The 20,207-nt window shown below is 35.5% G+C and overlaps 2 long non-coding RNA genes across 2 annotated transcripts; both read left to right on the top strand.

Moving 5' to 3' along the window:
• The first annotated feature begins 1,687 nt into the window (after positions 1-1,687).
• LOC140818644 (uncharacterized) lies at positions 1,688-12,893 on the top strand. Its single transcript, XR_012115026.1, has 4 exons — positions 1,688-2,149; positions 12,219-12,362; positions 12,455-12,619; positions 12,714-12,893. It is a non-coding gene; the product is annotated as an uncharacterized lncRNA (long non-coding RNA).
• A 1,131-nt stretch (positions 12,894-14,024) lies between these two features.
• Positions 14,025-16,108, top strand: LOC140818285 (uncharacterized). Its single transcript, XR_012114939.1, has 4 exons — positions 14,025-14,392; positions 15,129-15,224; positions 15,308-15,364; positions 15,937-16,108. It is a non-coding gene; the product is annotated as an uncharacterized lncRNA (long non-coding RNA).
• The last annotated feature ends 4,099 nt before the right edge of the window (positions 16,109-20,207 follow it).

The following is a 20,207-nucleotide window of genomic DNA, read 5'->3' on the forward strand; positions in this document are numbered from 1 at the left end:
GGTGTTATAGTTACACAAGATCCATGTAAAACAAATTTTCATTTCTTTCTCCATTTTTTCAGTATTATTATCATTACTTATGTTGATGTTTTGCAGCTTATGGAGGTTACCATTACCCATAATGTACATGAAGAAGAGTGTGGGCAGCAATTTGTGTTTCTGATTTTCGATGAAATTATATTTATGAAGGGGAAAATAGGGAAAAAATCGACCGACTTTCAGTTTTATATTGAATCTTTTGATGTAATACAAGTTGAATTTATTTTATTAACCTAACCAAATTTGTGATTTGAGATTTCAGATATCAGATCTTTTAATATTTCAAAGTCTAAAATCTAACATATATCAATATTCTTGAATAATATTAATTTAAGATATAACATCTGTTAATGATTCTGAAAAATAAGGATCCAAAGTCAAAGATTTATCCGAAAAATAATTATGTAAAATTTAGGATATATCAATAATACATAGTGATCTTCTGTCCAATCCATAACAAAAGGCGGGAAACGGACATACGTGACGCACGTGATCCATTTAGGGACGAACCGAAACAACTCCGAATTTTTTTATCAATATTATTCAGAAATATCGATAAATCTTTGATCATATATCGGTATAATATTGACTAATCTTAAATTTTGATAGATATTATTTACAACTATCAATAAATTGTAGCTCTTATAACATTATTTTCCTGAATATTGATAAATATTCATATTGAATCAATATTTTATGGAAATATTTACAAATCTTACATCTTAGATCAATATTTGTAAAATATTGATCTATCTTAAATTTTATATCAATATTTATCGGAAATAAATGTTGAAAAATATTTGACCTTGGATCCATATTTTTCACGAACAATAACAAATGGTATATATTAAATCAATATTTTTCAATAATATTGATAAATCTTAGATTTTAGGTAAATATTCTTTTGAAAGCATCTTGATCCGAAATCTTATATCACAAATTTAGTTAGATTATCTATACCATTATATAAATAATCGATCACCTAGAGGAAATCATATTTTGTTTCCGAAATTGCTCTTACACCAACAATTTTTCTCAAAATAGCCAACTTATTTTCAGTATTACACATCTCAAATTGCATTATGATCTCTAACTAATTTCTATCAATTATTATTAAATTAAACATAAAGTTAAGCATTTAATAAAAAAAATCTTATTTAAATTATGATTATAATTTTATACACACAATGTGTGCATAATTTGCTAGTTAAAATAAAAGATTAAACAGTAAATATATATGTAATGGAAAAATTGAAATTAAATATAATTGTTTACATCGAATATACACAAAATATAGCAGAAGACTAATTAAATCCTAATTAATAGTTAAAATATTTCTGGGCTTCCTTCCATACTCTCCCTCTGATTGTTTCCAGAGTAGACAACCGACATCTGATTGTTTTCGGAACCGTCAGGTGAAAATCTTGCGCATGAATGATATGCTAACCGATTTTCCTTTCAATAGCTTTTGGACTATTTAGAAAATATTTATTATTTTCTGATATTCATAAAAATTTATGTATTATTATGTAAAAGTTATTTAATTGTGACGATGGATGAATATTTTTATTATATTTTACAAAAGGTTCTAAATAAAGGTGAAGATATGTGATTTTTTTCATTTTATATTAGTAGTTGTGGGCTTATGTATAATCAGTGAAGATCTGAATGGAGCGTTATTTATTTTCTTTAGTTGGTGAAAGAGCTATTTTCAATTACCTAGATGTTGCCAATTTCACGAGAGACATGGGAAAAACTTTAAGGGAGATTAGTTTGAAATAGTGTATTTATAAGCTGAAGTTAGCAACTAAGCTATAGTACAATGATTCAATTTCTGTTTTTGATAATTTATTTGAAATTTGATAAATGATATATATAGTTTTCCTATATCTGTTTTATTTTAAATTTTGAATTATTCACAAGAAATATTTTTCATATGCATTTTTATGAAAATTGTATGATTTACTTTTATATGTCAAGGAATGAAGACATATCCATTATGGATATTGACGATAGTTGTTCCATTCCACAACCTTCAAATGGAACATAAATATGTGCAAATTCTAAAGTGAAGGAAACCAAACGAAAAGCAATGAAACCAAGAAGTGAGGTATGGCAGCCTTTCACAAAATTTTCCAATTCTGAAAATGAAACTAAAGCTAAATGCAAGTATTGCGGAAAGGAATTTTATTGTGATCCATATAAAAATGGAACTGCGAGTTTGAGGGCTCATATGAATTCGTGTAGAAAAAACATAAGATGGTGAGGCATGTTTAACTACTTGGAAACTTGATCGAGAAGTATGTAGGAAAGTTTTGGCTAAATGATTGTGGTTGAAGAACTCCCTTTCCAATTTGTAGAAAGGGATGGATTTAAACTATTTATGGCTATATAACATGTCCAAAGTTTAGAATCCCTTCAAAATAGATAGTTGCATGTGATATTGTTTATTTATATGAAGTTGAGAGAGATTTTAAAAAAGCTTCTTGAAAAATTCATCACAGAGAATTTGTTTGACCACAGATACATGGACATCGATTCAAAAGATCAATTATATGTGTCTGACAGCTCATTTTATTGATAAAATTGGACTTTACGAAAAAAGAGTATTAATTTGAAAAGGCTTTAAAAAGATTTGATGAACAAGATCTATGTTTAAATTGGATCTTCAACTCACAAAATGAGTTGGTGTTGTGAATGATGATGGAGAAGTGGTATTCGATGCAGATGATAAACCTAATAAAGAAATGAGAACTATCGATGGGAAGCCGACTATTGCCGATTGGAAAAATGTTGGTGTGAAGACCATGCACTATGGAAGTGCACCAATTATGGAGGACTCATTCAGCCGAAATCACTCCATTTCAGCATAAATCTCGAGTGAGCACCTTGAACCAAAAAGTGGCCACATTCATCCGGGAGAGGTTAGTGCAATCAACCATTGATCAAGCCATCAGCGTCATTCGTGGAGCCATCAACGCAGCGTCATTCGTGGATCGACTTGAGCTTACCTTGTAGAAGGTTATTCGTGCCTATATAAAGGAGGGCTCCTCATTCGAAATTGCACATCCAAATTCTCGAAATCCTCTCTAGCAGCACTGTATTCTTGAAGCTCTTCGCCCTCTAGTAACTCCGCCGCAATCTCACCGTTCACGTTTACGTTCCTTGAGCAGTCAGAATACGGTAAGTGGTTTTTGCTACTATTTCAATTGGCATATTATATTTCGAAAATAGCTATGACTCTGAAAATTATATCGGCATGATATATTCGTTCTGCTTCGTATGTAACCCTTCTTGGAATTTTCGTTTATTGAAAGCATGTTGAGTATTTGTTAAGCACTGTAATGATTCGACTTAGAAATGGTAAAGGAAATTCCGAACTTTGAAATCTTTGTTTAGGCCCTGATGCGGTGGGTTATAATAACCGTTCCTTTGGCCTCGCCCCTTAGAGGAGTAACATATAGGGGACAGATCAGTTAAAAACCATCGAAAATGAGATGATTTCAGTGCTGTATCTAGGGGTGTTCATCGGTCGGTTCGGTTCGGTTTTCTGTTTTTTATTCCGGTTTTTTCGGTTTTCGGTTTTAGAAATATATAATCCGATATCCGAACCATTTTTCTTCGGTTTGGTTCGGTTTTCTACCAAAACGGTTCGGTTATTTCGGTCGGATTAATTCGGTTTTGGTATAATTATTTAAATTAATAATATAAATATATTTTAAAATATAATATGTTAATTTTCTATACGTTTTCTTAGTAAAATATTTAAATATAAGATCTAAATTTATTAAACAAACAACAATCAACTAGAAATTGTTCAAAATGGTTTTTCATTCACTAGATATCATATCAAAATATATAATATAAATAAAAATATAAAAAATATTATTAATTTAATGAAATTTCGGTTTTTCGGTTTTTCGGTTTTTGACATATATAATCCAAAATCGAACCAAATAAACTTCGGTTTTAACATTTGTATCCGAATTACACAATTCGATTTTCGGTTCGGTTCGGTGTTCGGTTTTTTCGATTTGGATTTTCGGTTTTCTCGGTTTTATCCGAAGTTTGAACACCCCTAGCTGTATCCGTTTTTTTATCTGATTCGACATGCTAAATATTGAAATTGTGATAATTCGTTTATATGTATAACCTCGATATTTTTCATGCACGATTGGCCCCCATTTACTGAGTATTTTCTCCAAAATACTCACCCTTTACTTTCCCACCCAGATAAGAATGAGAATCAAATTGAGGAGGAGGAGCAAGAATGCTTTTGGGGATGGTGAAGAAGCAGTCTAATTCGTGACCGAATGATTATTCAGTCTTATGATTTCAGTATTTCGTAGTTACGCTTCCGCATGTTTCTATTTCTTCCTGAGTTGTAAAGACGTTGAACTTTTGGGAAATTTATAATAATAAACTGGTTTGGTATACGCTGTACTACGAGGCTAGTTGTTTTGCAATTATGTGATTGCGAGATAACGCCGGTGTCGACTAACCCCGGTCTCGGGGCGTGACATTTAAGTGGTATCAGAGCAGCCAGGTTCATAATCCGGTTGGGGAAGGAAAATGTTCAAAAATTCTTCGGTGGAATTTTATAAATCGGCCAATGCTATCCCCTCCGAAACGGCCCAACGATCAAGACTCCCCACCCTAATAGGGAGCTCCACCGAAAAATCGCGAAATTCCTTCGTTTAGGCCTCCGAAACCTCGATTTTGCCGTTTTAGGAAAGTTTCGTAACTCCTATAAATTTTCGTAGGAAATTCCGAATTCGATTCCGTCAACTGTTCTGGAATCCTCTCGACATATGTTTCGAATCCATATGTCCATCTCGAAACTTTCCATTTTTGGAAATTTTCGAAAAATTTTATTTATTTTTCCTTTATTTGACTCTATACGACTCTGATATTTTATTTTGGCCTATTTTTGATATTCTGAGCATTTCTCTTTTTTTCCAGGAAATGGCTCGCACACGTTTAACTGCCCGTAAGAGTGTAGCTTCGATTACTCATAGCGAGACGTTCCAGCTAGACAGTCCCCGACCTCGCCCGCGCGCCCAGTCTCTTATACGTTTAGATGATTTGGCTCCAGCACGCCACGATAGGACGGTTAGGAGACTGAGAGCTATCAATCTGGAGAGGAGGAAGCAAGTGGAGGATCTGACTACCAAGCTATTGGCAGCAGAAAAGAGGATCGATCAGGTATATGAGATGTTCCAACTCGTTAATGAAGATAACGGCGAACTACGAAAATCATTACAACTGACGAGGGGCCAAACCAAACAAGCTATGGATGAATTAGACCGACGTACCGTAGAATTGGCTGAAGCTCGTCACGCACGGGTAAGAGACAAGGAGAGAATGGAAGAGTCCTGGAAGGTGGTCATGCAATTGTCAGAAAATAACCAAAGGCTATCAAAGGAGATAGACGAAAGGAAGGCAAGGGAGAAGGCACTCATCCAGAAGGATCAAGCAAACTGCGCGCGTGCAAAGAATGAGTTGGACAACGCAATAGGGAAGATTCTGACTCATAGTGAGCAGATTGCTGAATTAGAATCGGAGAATCAAAGTCTGCAGATGCAGCTGGCAGAGTTTTTAGACCCGGAGATGCCGGAGGAGGATTCCGAGGAGGAAGAAGCCCCACCTGACGTAGCTGTGGGGAATGGAGAGATATCAGATTAGAATATTTTAGTGAACCATTTTTAGTTTATTTCCGTTGTTGCCATTTTCCATTCCAATAAATTCCCATTCAGTTGTTTATGTTTAATTGAGAAATCAATAAAAGTTGTTATTTCGATTACTTGTTGGCGCCAATTTATTTTCGCGCAAATTATTCAATGCATTCTATCAATTTGTGCAACAAATATCTTAGAAACTTGTACGCTTGTGGGAAATGGCCGGAAGACCTCCACGAGCCAATCGCAACCCACGGTACGCCAACAACCACAATGACAATAATGAGAATCCGAATCCTGACGGAAATCCACCGCCACCACCTCCCAGAGTGGGCCTGAGCCAAGCAGATTTGATGGCTATAGCCACCATAGTGGCAACAACTATCCAGGGCTTGGGAAACCCCAATGGTAACGGTAATCAGCAGCCTCAACCACCACCGGCACAGAATGGAATCAAGTATCATTATGAGTCCCTTCGTAAGAACCGTTGCCCAGTGTTCAAGGGAGACGCCGACCCTGAAAGTAGCCAGAACTGGTTGAAAAGTGTGGAAACCCAGCTGCGATTATTAGAGATACCCGAGGCACTCAAAGTAGAGGTAATAACACCATTCCTTGAAGATAAGGCGAGCAAGTGGTGGGAAACAGTCTCACCTACCCTGACAGCCGCCGGAGCGATCACCTGGCAACAATTCAGAGGTGTCTTTCTCAAACAATATTTCCCAGCAGAAGTCAGACTACAAAAATTGAGCGAGTTTGAGAACTTCTCGCAAACTCCAGACATGTCAGTGGTAGATTACACCTCCCGATTCAATGACCTTGGAACTTATGCCCCGACAATCATGGCAGATGGAGTTCTGAAAATGCACAGATACAAAAAGGGATTGAGCAGCCGTATTCAGTCATCCTTAGCAGTTTATCAACCTACGAGCTTTGCTGATTTAATGGGAGCAGCAATAAGAGCTGAGACCGACATCAAGCGTCGGGAGGACGAGAACAAGAATAAGCGACCTCTTACTGGACAATCATCTCAGGGGAAGCCACCATTCAAGAGACCAAATCAGTCCAGTGGACCCTTCAAAGGTGCTTCGTCCCACCCAACTTACCAAGAACCAAAGATGTGCCCCAAATGTAATAATCGTCATTCTGGAGAATGTCACCGACAGACGGGAGCATGTTTCAATTGTGGGAAATTAGGGCATCGAATTGCAAATTGCCCCGAGCCATTGAAGAGAAGTACCAAGCCTAATGCTGATGCTAACCCCAACAAGCCTAGGGAGAATAAGCCCAACGCTCGTGTGTTTGCACTAACCCAAGAAGAAGCAGATGGTGCAAACGATGTCGTGGCAGGTACCATTTTTGTCAATGAAATACCAGCTTACGTGTTATTTGATAGTGGTGCCACTCATTCATTTATATCTAAGAGGTTCACTAAGAAACTAGGGCTTACGCCTGAATTACTAGTTGAACCATTTAGAGTAGCGACTCCTACTAGTAAGACAGTCGAAACACATAGAGTGCACCGAAAGTGTAAAATTTGTATCGATGAGCAACTATTCCAAGCAGAATTGATACAACTAAACATGGTGGAGTTTGACATCATCTTAGGAATTGATTGGTTAGCAAGAAATAATGCGATGGTAGATTGCAAGGGAAAGAGTGTTAGGCTCCGAACCCCGAGCCAAAAAGAAGTCGTGTATCATGGCAAATCCAAGGAACGGAAGTCACTTCTTTCCGCATCCCAAGCATGGAAAGCCGTGAAATCTGGAGCAGATATCTATCTAGCAATGGTTAACGTAGTGAAAGAGGAGATTGAACTTAAACTAGAGGATATCCCTATCGTGCAAGAATTCTCAGACGTCTTTCCAGAGGAACTACCAGGGACAGTCCCGGATCGTGAAATTGAGTTCGAAATCAATTTAGTGCCCGGAGCGGCACCCATCTCCAAGGCACCGTACAGAATGGCACCAGCTGAACTTAAGGAGCTAAAGGAGCAACTTCAAGAATTGCTAGACAAAAAGCAGATTCGACCAAGTGCGTCTCCATGGGGAGCTCCAGTACTTTTTGTCAAGAAGAAAGATGGGAGCATGAGACTGTGCATTGACTATAGGGAATTGAATAAGATCACTATCAAGAACAAGTACCCTCTTCCAAGGATAGATGACCTGTTTGATCAGCTTAAGGGAGCCACAGTGTTTTCCAAATTGGATTTGAGGACGGGCTACCACCAATTGAAGGTCAGGGCTGAAGACATCCCAAAGACGGCCTTTCGGACAAGGTATGGACACTACGAATTCACGGTGATGCCTTTTGGTCTGACAAACGCACCAGCAGCCTTTATGGACCTAATGAACAGAGTATTCAAGCCGTTCCTGGATCGGTTCATAGTGGTATTCATTGATGACATCCTTGTCTACTCTCCTAGCAAGGAAGATCACGAAGAGCATCTCCGCCTCACTCTACAAACCTTAAGGGAGAAAGAACTCTATGCCAAGTTCAAGAAATACGAATTCTGGCTAAACAGTGTATCTTTTTTAGGGCATGTGATATCGGAAGCAGGAGTATCAGTGGATCCAAAGAAAGTGGAGTCAATTCTAGATTGGCCGAAACCGAGAAACGCCACAGACATTAGAAGCTTTCTTGGATTGGCAGGCTATTACAGGAAATTCGTTGAAGGATTCTCTTCCATAGCCGTACCATTAACAAGGCTTACTCAAAAGAATTCTAAATTCATTTGGGATGACAACTGCGAGAAAAGTTTTCGGACATTGAAAGAGAAGCTCGCGTCTACACCAGTGTTAGTCTTGCCCACTGAAGATAAGGATTTCACCATCTACAGTGACGCATCGAAGGAAGGGTTGGGATGTGTACTCATGCAAGAAGGAAGAGTGATTGCCTATGCATCAAGGCAGTTGAAGCCCCATGAACGAAATTATCCCACTCACGACCTCGAACTGGCAGCAGTCGTCTTTGCTTTGAAGATATGGAGACATTACCTCTATGGCTCCAAGTGCGAAATCTTCACGGACCACCAGAGCCTCAAATACTTGTTTACCCAAAAAGAATTAAATATGAAACAAAGGCGATGGATTGAGCTATTGAAGGATTATGACTTGACTATAAGCTACCATCCAGGTAAGGCAAACAAAGTAGCTGATGCTTTGAGTTGGAGGAATATGAGTAAGGTTACCTTAGCTGCACTCTCCGCTCAACCATGTCTGCGAGAAATCGTCAAGTTGAACCAGGATCGAGACCCAGTTCTAGTAAAACTTAAGGAACAAGCTAAGGAAGCAAAGTCTCAAGATACTCAGATCGACGACAAAGGAGTCCTTTGGATGAAAGGACGATTGTGCGTACCAGACGTAGATAACCTTCGAAAAGAAGTAATGTCAGAAGCACATAAGTCGAAATTTTCAGTCCTTCCTGGCAGTACCAAGATGTACAGAGACTTAAAGAAGAATTTCTGGTAGAGTGGAATCAAAAAGGATGTTGCGATATTTGTTTCCAAATGTCTTGTGTGCCAACAGGTCAAAGCAGAGCACCAAAGGCCTGGAGGACTTCTTCAACCTCTAGAAATTCCAGAATGGAAATGGGAACATATCTCCATGGACTTTGTGGTTGGGTTACCAAAGTCTAGACAAAGCCATGATGGCATCTGGGTAATCGTAGATAGACTCACAAAATCTGCGCATTTCTTACCAGTCCGCATGAACTATAATTTGGACAAGCTAGCCATGTTGTACATGAATAATATCGTACGATTACATGGAGTTCCAGTCAGCATATTGTCAGACAGAGACCCGAGGTTTGTATCTCGTTTTTGGAAGAGTTTTCAACAAGCCATGGGAACTAAGGTCACCCTCAGTACGGCCTACCACCCTCAGACCGATGGTCAAACAGAGAGGACAATCCAAACCTTAGAAGACATGCTGAGAGCATGTGCTCTAGACTTTAGCGGTAATTGGAGTGAACATTTACCTTTGATTGAGTTTGCTTACAATAACAGTTTTCACAGCAGCATCGGAATGGCGCCGTATGAAGCTTTGTATGGGCGAAAATGTCGGTCACCACTATATTGGGATGAAGTAAGAGAAAAGGCCATCACTGGACCCGAATTGATCCAAGAAACAGTGGATAAAATCGCTAGAATCAAGGAGAGACTTAAAGTGGCACAAGACCGACAGAAAAGTTGGGCTGATTTGAAAAGAAGACCAGTGGAATTCATAGCGGGAGATAAAGCATACTTGAAAGTATCACCAATGAAAGGTGTGATTCGATTCAACAAACCCGGGAAACTGAACCCTAGATATGTTGGACCTTTTGAAATTCTAGGGAAAGTGGGGACACTTGCATACAGATTGGCACTCCCACCGAGTATGTCTAGAATCCATAATGTTTTCCATGTGTCACAACTAAGAAGATATGTTTCGGATCCAAGCCACATCCTCGAATCTGAACCACTCTTAATCGAGGGAGACTTGAATGAAGGCCTTACTTATAAGGAAGTCCCGATCAGAATTGTGGATGCCAAGGACCAAGTGCTAAGACGACGAACGATTCCACACATCAAAGTACAATGGTCCAATCACACCGAAAGAGAAGCCACTTGGGAACTCGAAGAGAAAATGAGAAACCATTACCCTTACCTTTTCGAAGGACAAGATGATCCAAGTTTCGAGGACGAAACTTACATTAAGGAGGGGAGAATGTGAAGACCATGCACTATGGAAGTGCACCAATTGTGGAGGAACTCATTCAGCCGAAATCACTCCATTTCAGCATAAATCTCGAGTGAGCACCTTGAACCAAAAAGTGACCACATTCATCCAGGAGAAGTTAGTGCAATCAACCATTGATCAAGCCATCAGCGTCATTCGTGGAGCCATCAACGCAGCGTCATTCGTGGAGCGACTTGAGCTTACCTTGTAGAAGGTTATTCGTGCCTATATAAAAGAGGGCTCCTCATTCGAAATTGCACATCCAAATTCTCGAAATCCTCTCTAGCAGCACTGTATTCTCGAAGCTCTTCGCCCTCTAGTAACTCCGCCGCAATCTCACCGTTCACGTTTACGTTCCTTGAGCAGTCAGAATACGGTAAGTGGTTTTTGCTACTATTTCAATTGGCATATTATATTTCGAAAATAGCTATGACTCTGAAAATTATATCGGCATGATATATTCGTTCTGCTTCGTATGTAACCCTTCTTGGAATTTTCGTTTATTGAAAGCATGTTGAGTATTTGTTAAGCACTGTAATGATTCGACTTAGAAATGGTAAAGGAAATTCGGAACTTTGAAATATTTGTTTAGGCCCTGATGCGGTGGGTTATAATAACCGTTCCTTTGGCCTCGCCCCTTAGAGGAGTAACATATAGGGGACTGATCAGTTAAAAACCATCGAAAATGAGATGATTTCAGTGTTGTATCCGTTTTTTTATCTGATTCGACATGCTAAATATTGAAATTGTGATAATTCGTTTATATGTATAACCTCGATATTTTTCATGCACGATTGGCCCCCATTTACTGAGTATTTTCCCCAAAATACTCACCCCTTACTTTCCCACCCAGATAAGAATGAGAATCGAATTGAGGAGGAGGAGCAAGAATGCTTTTGGGGATGGTGAAGAAGCAGTCTAATTCGTGACCGAATGATTATTCAGTCTTATGATTTCAGTATTTCGTAGTTACCCTTCCGCATGTTTCTATTTCTTCCTGAGTTGTAAAGACGTTGAACTTTTGGGAAATTTATAATAATAAACTGGTTTGGTATACGCTGTACTACGAGGCTAGTTGTTTTGCAATTATGTGATTGCGAGATAACGCCGGTGTCGACTAACCCCGGTCTCGGGGCGTGACAGTTGGGACTTTTGCTGCTTTATTGCAAATATTTTATGAACTAACTTTGAAATTTTCAGGTTCATTGTATGTCACATCCAATACTTTTGCACATGAGATTAGTTTCATGCACACAATATCGAGGGAGTGGCAAGAAAATTTGACAAGTACTACTGGGGAGATCCCGAGAAAATGAATAATTTGCTCTATGTTGCGGTGGTGTTTGATCCAAGACACGAATTGGATTTTGTTGAATTAATGTTGATAGAAATGGAGATTAAATGGGTGTAAGAATAGGAAAGGCAGTAAAAGAAACTTTGCTTTATTTGTATAAAAATTACAAAGAGAAGATGGAGCCTCAAAGTTGCAAAACAAAAGTGTTATCTGTTCAACAAGTAATAGACGCTGAACAAAATAGTGCAAGTCAAACGGATTTAAAAAGACAATCAATTCTTGTGAAGTACAAAAAACAAAAGGCACAGAGTTTTGGTGATGATAATATTTTAGAATTGGAAAAATATCTGAATGAGATGGTTGAGTAGTATTCTGAATATTTTGGAATGGTGGAAGCAAAATTGTCATAGATTTCTCATACTTTCTGAAGTTGCTCGTGATGTGTTGCTATTCAAGTATCAATTGTTGCTTCAGAATCTACTTTTAGTACAGGTGGCCGAGTACTTGATTGTTTTTGGAGTTCATTGACTCCTAAGATAGTGGAAAGTCTTATTTGCACACAAGATTGGCTTCGTTCATGCCCAATTCCAATCAATGTTGAAGAGACTTTGGAGGATATGGAAAACCTAGAAGATCGTAAGTTTTCTTATAAAAATGTTATAGTTAGATTTTCTTTATTGCTATAAATTCTAATTTATTTTACTCGTATATCATAATTTCTTTTTTAGAGATAGCAAAACTTAGGTGGGACTCGTCTTCCTCAACAAAACCGGTGGATAATCATAAATGAATTACGTTAATGAGAATTATCAATGATATATTTTGTCATGTATTTTTATTATGATTGGAAGAATATTGTACACCAAGCTTGAAGATTCCTCCAAAGTGTGAAGGTTTGTTTTGTGTATTAATTAGTTTAATATTTGAAGTGCTATGACTTGTGAACAAAAATAGAAACAAAGATTGACGATCGTTTACTGTTGGCAGGCTATGTTATGTGTTGTTCATCTGCTTTGACTGTCAAGATTTGAGGATGAGAGACTATAGTTCCTTAAAGATGGTCATGTTTAAGTTTTGGTGATTGTAATATCTTCAAGTCTGTATCTTTTAAGTTTTGTTGTATCATGTTTTGTATTGTTTGAATTTGATTGGAGTTATATTGTGTTATTTTTTATTTGCAAGTTAATTTCTTGGCTCTTGACTACAAAACCCATTGTCGTTATTGTTTGGATACAGATTGAATCGGACATTTGCTTTCTTAAAAAAATGTTTTTAGCTTAATACTCGGTTGATACAGAAATTGTAGCTAGTGCTTCAGAAATCATTTTATTGAATTGTCTTGTGGGGCTAAAATGGCTGTAGTTGTTTCCTTGATCCTTATATCAGTTATCCTTATATATCTATTGATCCAATGATTTTATCTTCAATATTTTATTTGTTATTGATATATTTTGTTCAATGTTTCTTGTTATTTATGAGCTCTGCATTGTTTTCTTTTTTACTTTTTTGTTAAAATTCGTACTTTTTTAAAAGATATCGGTTATTTCGATCAATAACCGAAATAACCGGTATAATTAATTCGATTTCTACGAATATTTCGGTCGGTTCAGTTATTCGGAAATAAAATCGATTATATAACTGTTCGGTTCGGTTAATAACCAAATAGAGAGATTACACACCCTCCCTATTGCTGAAAATTTTAATAAAAATGTAGGGCATGAGAATCGAACTGAGTTTAGTCAAAATTATTGAGAGACTCAACCGCCGAACCAAATGTATATATTTTCCTATTTGGGGTTAAATAATATATTTAATATAAAAAATTCTATATAGGAATCTTGTTTTTTAAAACTTTTGAGTAAATGTGAACAATCAATAGAACAAGACAGATGCATACAAATTTGTATTTGAAAGTATCCTTTTGATGGAAAAATCACACAAGGCCAGGCAATTTGATGTATTAAATTTGTATTTGACAGTATCTTTGATGGAAAAATCACACAAGGCCAGGCAATTTAATGAATACATCAGTAGGTTTTTTTTAAAAAATATTATAAAAAATAAAAATCATTACAAAAATATTACAAATTGAGAATGTTTACAAATCTATAACAATCCGCAAAATACTGCTGCGGATTCAAACAATTTTAAAAAAAAATTAAAAAATAAAAAAAAAAGAAACGCGTAGTGTACACGGATTCTGAGAATCCGTGGGTCACTGCCACGGATTCAGAATCCGTGGCAGTGACCCACGGATTCTCAGAATCCGTGTACACTGCGTGTACCCACCCCTTTAAATAGAAAGGCTTCTCTTCGTGTATTCTCATTCCATTGTTTAATATACCGAAAATATTAGTTCTTCGTGTTGCGAGAAATATACCGAAATTATTTGTTCGTAAGATTCATTTTCGCAATTTATTTCTGCATCCGATTCTTATGCGCAAAATCTATTTTTTTCATTTCCATCTTGTATTAATATTATTTGTTGATTTTATCATCTTTTTTATTTGAAGATATATGTTTAATTTCGTTGTTAATATTATAATTATGTATTAAGAATAATATTTTCTTTTGTTTAGTTTTTTTTATAATACTTGTCATTATTTTCAGATATTAGCACCGTCTGTTGATGTTATTACAAGTTCCGTATAATTACGTACGAGAAGGTAATTTAAGTACTTTTTTTTAATATTTTGTTTGTATTATTTATATTATATTATTTTAATTATAATTTTGTTCACTAACATTATATTATTAAGTATAATTTAGTGAAATATTATATTTATAATATTAAAAGCGATATTAAAAAATAGTTGGAATTTTTAAAAAATAATAAATATGATATTGTGATTTTTGAAATATTTGAATGTTAGTATTTTTAATATAATTAATTTATTTAATTTAATATAAGAATGAGTTAATATTATTGTACTTAATAGTATTGAAATTATAAATTATTTTGTTACATTTTTTAAATAAATTTTTAAAAATTTATATATGAAATTGTGTTTAGTTACTCTATATCTTTGGTCATTCTAATATAATTTATATAATATTATAAATATGTTTATGTTAGTGCAAAGTAATATAAGAAATTGATAATTGTAATTAAAATATTTTTATCCAATTATATATTTTGATATAACTTACTTAAAATTTGTGTGTTTATATACAAAACAATTTTTAAAAATATGTAATAAAATTGCACCGAGTATTTGGCGAATTCACCAGTCCTTCAGCACTTGTTCGGCATTCTTCTTGCGGAGCTATTTTTTTTTTTTCACTCAGTGTTATTTTTTGTTAGTTATAAAGAATCCGTGATTATTCTCCCTTTATAAATTGCGTCGTTCGTGTTATTATTGAAATTCCTAATTTGATTTTATAGTTTCTGTTGATTATCAGAATTTTTGAGAATTGCGCCGAGTTTCACCAATTCATAATTTGATTTGGGAGAATTGTGCTGAGTATCAGAATTTGGGAGAATTGCGCCGATTCTAAGTCGAATATCTGTTTTTTCTTTTCTTTCTATATTGAATTGTTGTATGTAAATTGTATCTGATAATTTTTTTAATTTATTGCAGATATTAAACTCCGGTAGCTGATTTAATTACAAATTCCGTACAACGACATTTGAAAAGGTATTTTAAATAATATCTTATATTTTAATTGTATTATTTATGTTGTATTAATGTAATTATTATTATTTTCGTTTGTATTATACTATTTTATATAATTTTGTTACTAGTGACTTTTTATAATTATTTCAAAGTTGCACGTCTCGACAGTACATGTATATAGTAAATTAATAATAATAATAATAATAATAATAATAATAATAATAATAATAATAATAATAATAATAATAACAACAACATATTTTTTTTTCAATGATATATTTTGAATTTATTTACTTTTAAGTCTTATTTTAGTAATTAAATTAAGTTTTAAGGTACCAAAAATTTTATATGTAGTAAAACAATTTTGAAAAATATAAATTTATCTTGTAAATTGTTCATTTGTTTCTGTTTATTATGTTTTTTTAAATTTTTTTATACACTTAATTGTTAAAATTGTTAATATAAGAAATTAATATATTTGAAAATTCTAATTACACATGTTTAAAAATCTACATTTTTAATATAACTCATAACAATATTTTGTATTAAATTTTGTTATGATTGTATACATTATGTCATAGTTTTTGGTGCAGACATGGATACTGTGAGAGCCTTACTTTATGTAGGTGGCTATGTCATTATTGAAGATGGTAGGGTTGGATATAGTATCCCCGCGACAAGGCCCATTAAAATCTCTCGGTCTACTACATTTTCTCAATTGGTGAATTATGTGCATCGCAAGCTGTCTATCGACCCATCAAAATTCTGCATGAAGTTGTCAACGAAATATTGTTATAGCTCGTCGGGTCGTTACATTGAAGAGCATGTCTATATCACAGATGATGATAGTCTACAATTTATGTTTGAGTTGCCGACACTAGATTGCATGTACTTGTATGTTGATTCATCGCCAGTGTTACAGAACGTAAGTGATTACGATTTTGATGCAGTCATGCCAGTAATAACGCAAGGTTTGGGAACAGTAGGTTTGAATGAAGCAGGACCTTCTATGTATCACGTCGATGAACAGTCAGCTCATACATACTCTGGGATCGCCACTGGTCCTTGGGATCACCATATCACAGCTCACACTGAAGAAGACTATGCATGGGGGATGAATACAAGACGAGAATGGGATTTTACTTCAGGGGGTTGGGATCATAATATCACGGGTCCATCAGGAGTTGAAGTCGCATGGGGTTCTACTAGAACAGGCCAATTGGATTTAAATTCATGGGCTGGTGAGGATAATACCACAAATGTTAGACATTTTGATAGTTCTACTGTGGATGCAAATATTCGAACCCCAATTACAGAACACATGCCTGAGCAAGATGATATATTTGGGGACAGTTTGCATCATGTCATGAATAGCGATGACGATTTGTATGCTACATCAAGTGACGAAGAAGATGAGCATCATGTTGACAATGCAAATGAAGGGACACCGGCGCGTGTGTTAATGTCTGGAGCAACAATGACAGCGAACATTCCTATTGCACCAGAGCAACATTTACATGAAATTCCCCAATTTTTCAATGAAGTCTATGAAGAACAAATTCCAGATTCATTTGGTATTCCTTCTGCATCACGAACAAACTTTTACAATCCTGAAAGGCCAGAGCTCGGTGTAAAAATGGTTTTTAAGAGCAAAGGTGAGTTAATAGCTTCTGTGAAGGATTTTTCTGTTCGGGTTTTGAGACGTGAATATATCGTTGTCCAAAGTTCTCCGACAATTTGGAAGGTCAAATGCAAGAACTGGTCGGAAGGTGGCAATTGTGGGTGGGGACTTCGAGCATCGTTCAAAAAAAGTTTAAGCTACTTCATGATTACAAAATATTGTGGTGATCACACATGCATGTCTACCGAAGTCGGTATAGATCACCACAACCTTGACGTAAACATGATAGCAAATACACTTTTGGGAATCGTACGTTGTGATCCTGCATACGAAATCAAATATGTGCGAGAAAGTATTAAAGAAAAATATGGTTATGATATATCGTATGCTAAGGCATGGCGGAGTTTGAAACGCGCGGTGGAGTTAGTCTATGGCACATGGGAAAGCTCTGTAACGTTGCTTCCTAAATATATGGGAGCTTTGTCGAAGTACAATCCAGGAACTGTTGTAGAATGGAAGCATCTTCGACCGTTAGACCATCCACATAAAGTTTTGAACTTTGTGTTTTGGGCATTCAGACCATGTATAGATGGTTTTCGACATTGTCGCAACGTAATCAGTGTAGACGGTACCCATATGTACACCAAATATAAGCACAAACTACTCATAGCAGTAACATTGGATGCTAATAACCAGGTTTTGCCGCTAGCATTTGCGCTTGTTGATGAAGAAAATTATGAGTCTTGGCATTGGTTCCTCGGTAATGTTGCACGACATGTTACCAGAGGGTGTAGTGGTGTGTGCCTTATATCTGATAGACATGCGGGTATAACAAGTGCAGTTCAAGATCTCCCCGACTTCAAGCCTCCTCTTGGTATTCATCGTTTCTGTTTGAGGCATGTTTGCTCTAATTTCAACAGCAGGTTCAAAAACATTCATTTGAAAGACTTATGTTGGGAAGCAGGGATACAACACCAAGTAGCAAAATTTAATGCGACAATGGAGGCAATTAAGACAAATAATGCAGCAGCTTTCACGTATTTGTCGAACATTCCAAAAGAAAAATGGTCATTAGCTCATGATGGTGGATGGCGACGAGGGATAATGACGACGAACATGTCCGAGTGTATTAATGGTGTGTTGAAAGGGGCGCGACGTCTTCCAATAACTGCGATAGTGGAGATGAGCTTACAGCGTTGCGTGAACTATTTCATTCAACGGCGAGCTCGCAGTGATAAGATGCTGGAAAAAAATCAACCATGGACCGACTATGCATACTCTAAATTTGATATGTGGTCAAAGAAGTCAATTGAACATCGAGTAGTAAGATTTGACCAAAGGGATAAAACAGCATCCGTCGCGACAGGAGGAAGACCGGGTCGTCAACATCACGTACAAGCTGTGAACATTTCTACGCGTGAATGCACATGTGGTAAATTCACAATATTTGGAATTCCTTGTTCACATGTTATATGTGCAGCAAAATGGTTTGGTTTGAATCCCGCACAGCTTGTACAACCATGGTTTACATTGAGCGAATACGTGAACACATACGTGAACACAACCATCGGCCTTCATTCTCATTGATGTGTCGCACAACTCTCTATAAAGATATGCCAACACAGCAGAACTCCAGCTATACGTATTCACTAATTCTATGTCCTCAAGGAACTGCAAATACATAAGTTTCACGGCAGCACCTTCCGAGTCCGAAAACATACATCCACCAATGATCATTAACGCAACACAACGAGAATATTGTGCCACGTCCTCTTCAGTGCTTTGATCAGTAATCATATTATTAAGGCAATGGTCTAGCAAAGCGGTCAGATAAAGATGTGCACCTTTAATCTGAGAAAACGTAGGCGTAAAACCCAACCAAGTAGCGCATCGCTGTTGTAAAGTATGTTTATTGTACGCGGTATCTATACCAGTGATGGGAAGGCCATCAATATTCAACCCCCAAATAAAGGCAACGTCCTGCAGGGTGATTGTTGCCTCGCCCACGGTAAGGTGAAATGTGTGTGTCTCACGACGCCATCTCTCAACAATGGCTGTAAGCAAATGATTATCATAATATTTAATAGGACCACACTGAATGATACCATAGAAGCCCATGCGTGCAAGACATAGGCGGACACGGAGGTGAATCCCAGAATTAAGCAATCTCCAAAGACATTTGTCAGATCGACGTGGCGTAATTATTGCATCCATGTTTTCAGCGTTGATATTAGTTGATATGTGTCTGTCCCGCAAATACAACACATTATCCGTATTTTCAGCCATCTTGCAAAAAAAACAAAATGCATTAGTTAACAAATATTATATTTTTAATCAACAAAATTTAACTACATTTTTAAAATTAAACGAAAAATAGTTGAAATTTCAGGCTTGAGAAAATAAAACATATTTTTTGATGACAAATGGGTAAAAAGAATAATTACTGTAGATTGAATAATTCCTTCTAAAATACAATAATACTTCATAATACGTAACATTTAATTATAATAAATACATTCGTAATAATATACTTATAATAAATGCATTATTAATAAGAATAAGGTCTAATCCAAGAGATTTACTGCATGTTATTAAATAATATATACGTGTCATTTTTTATAAATTTATTATTAATTTTAGTAAATTTTTAGCTAGTTATTGCCACTAATTACAATTTTTGCCACTAGATATAACAAAATTTCAAAAATAAATTAACCTACGTAAATACAATATACAAAATTAAAAATTTTAACCTACGTAAGTGATTATTAATCATAATAATTAACAATTCACGTAAAATTATTCTAATTCACGTAAAAAAACTCACGTAAATAAGTATTAAAAATAATAATTATTCTAATTCACTTAATTGTTAATTATTAATAATAATTAACTATTAAGTGTCATTTTTTATAAATTTACTATTAATTTTAGTAAATTTTTAGCTAGTTAATGCAACTACTTATTTATAATTTTTGCCACTAGATATAACAAAATTTCAAAAAAAATTTAACCTACGTAAATACAATATACCAAAATTAAAAATTTTAACCTACGCAAATAATTATTAATAATAATAATTAACAATTCAAGTAAAATTATTCTAATTCACGTAAATAATTATTATTCTAATTCACGTAAATAATTATTAATAATAATTAACAATTAAATAACAATAACAAATAAACTATTAACATTTACATATGATTAAGAATTCACGTAAAAAATTAGTCGAATACTTAA

Source organism: Primulina eburnea, chromosome 17 (genome assembly GCF_022965805.1).
Source record: "Primulina eburnea isolate SZY01 chromosome 17, ASM2296580v1, whole genome shotgun sequence".
NCBI classification, from domain to species: Eukaryota; Viridiplantae; Streptophyta; class Magnoliopsida; order Lamiales; family Gesneriaceae; genus Primulina; species Primulina eburnea.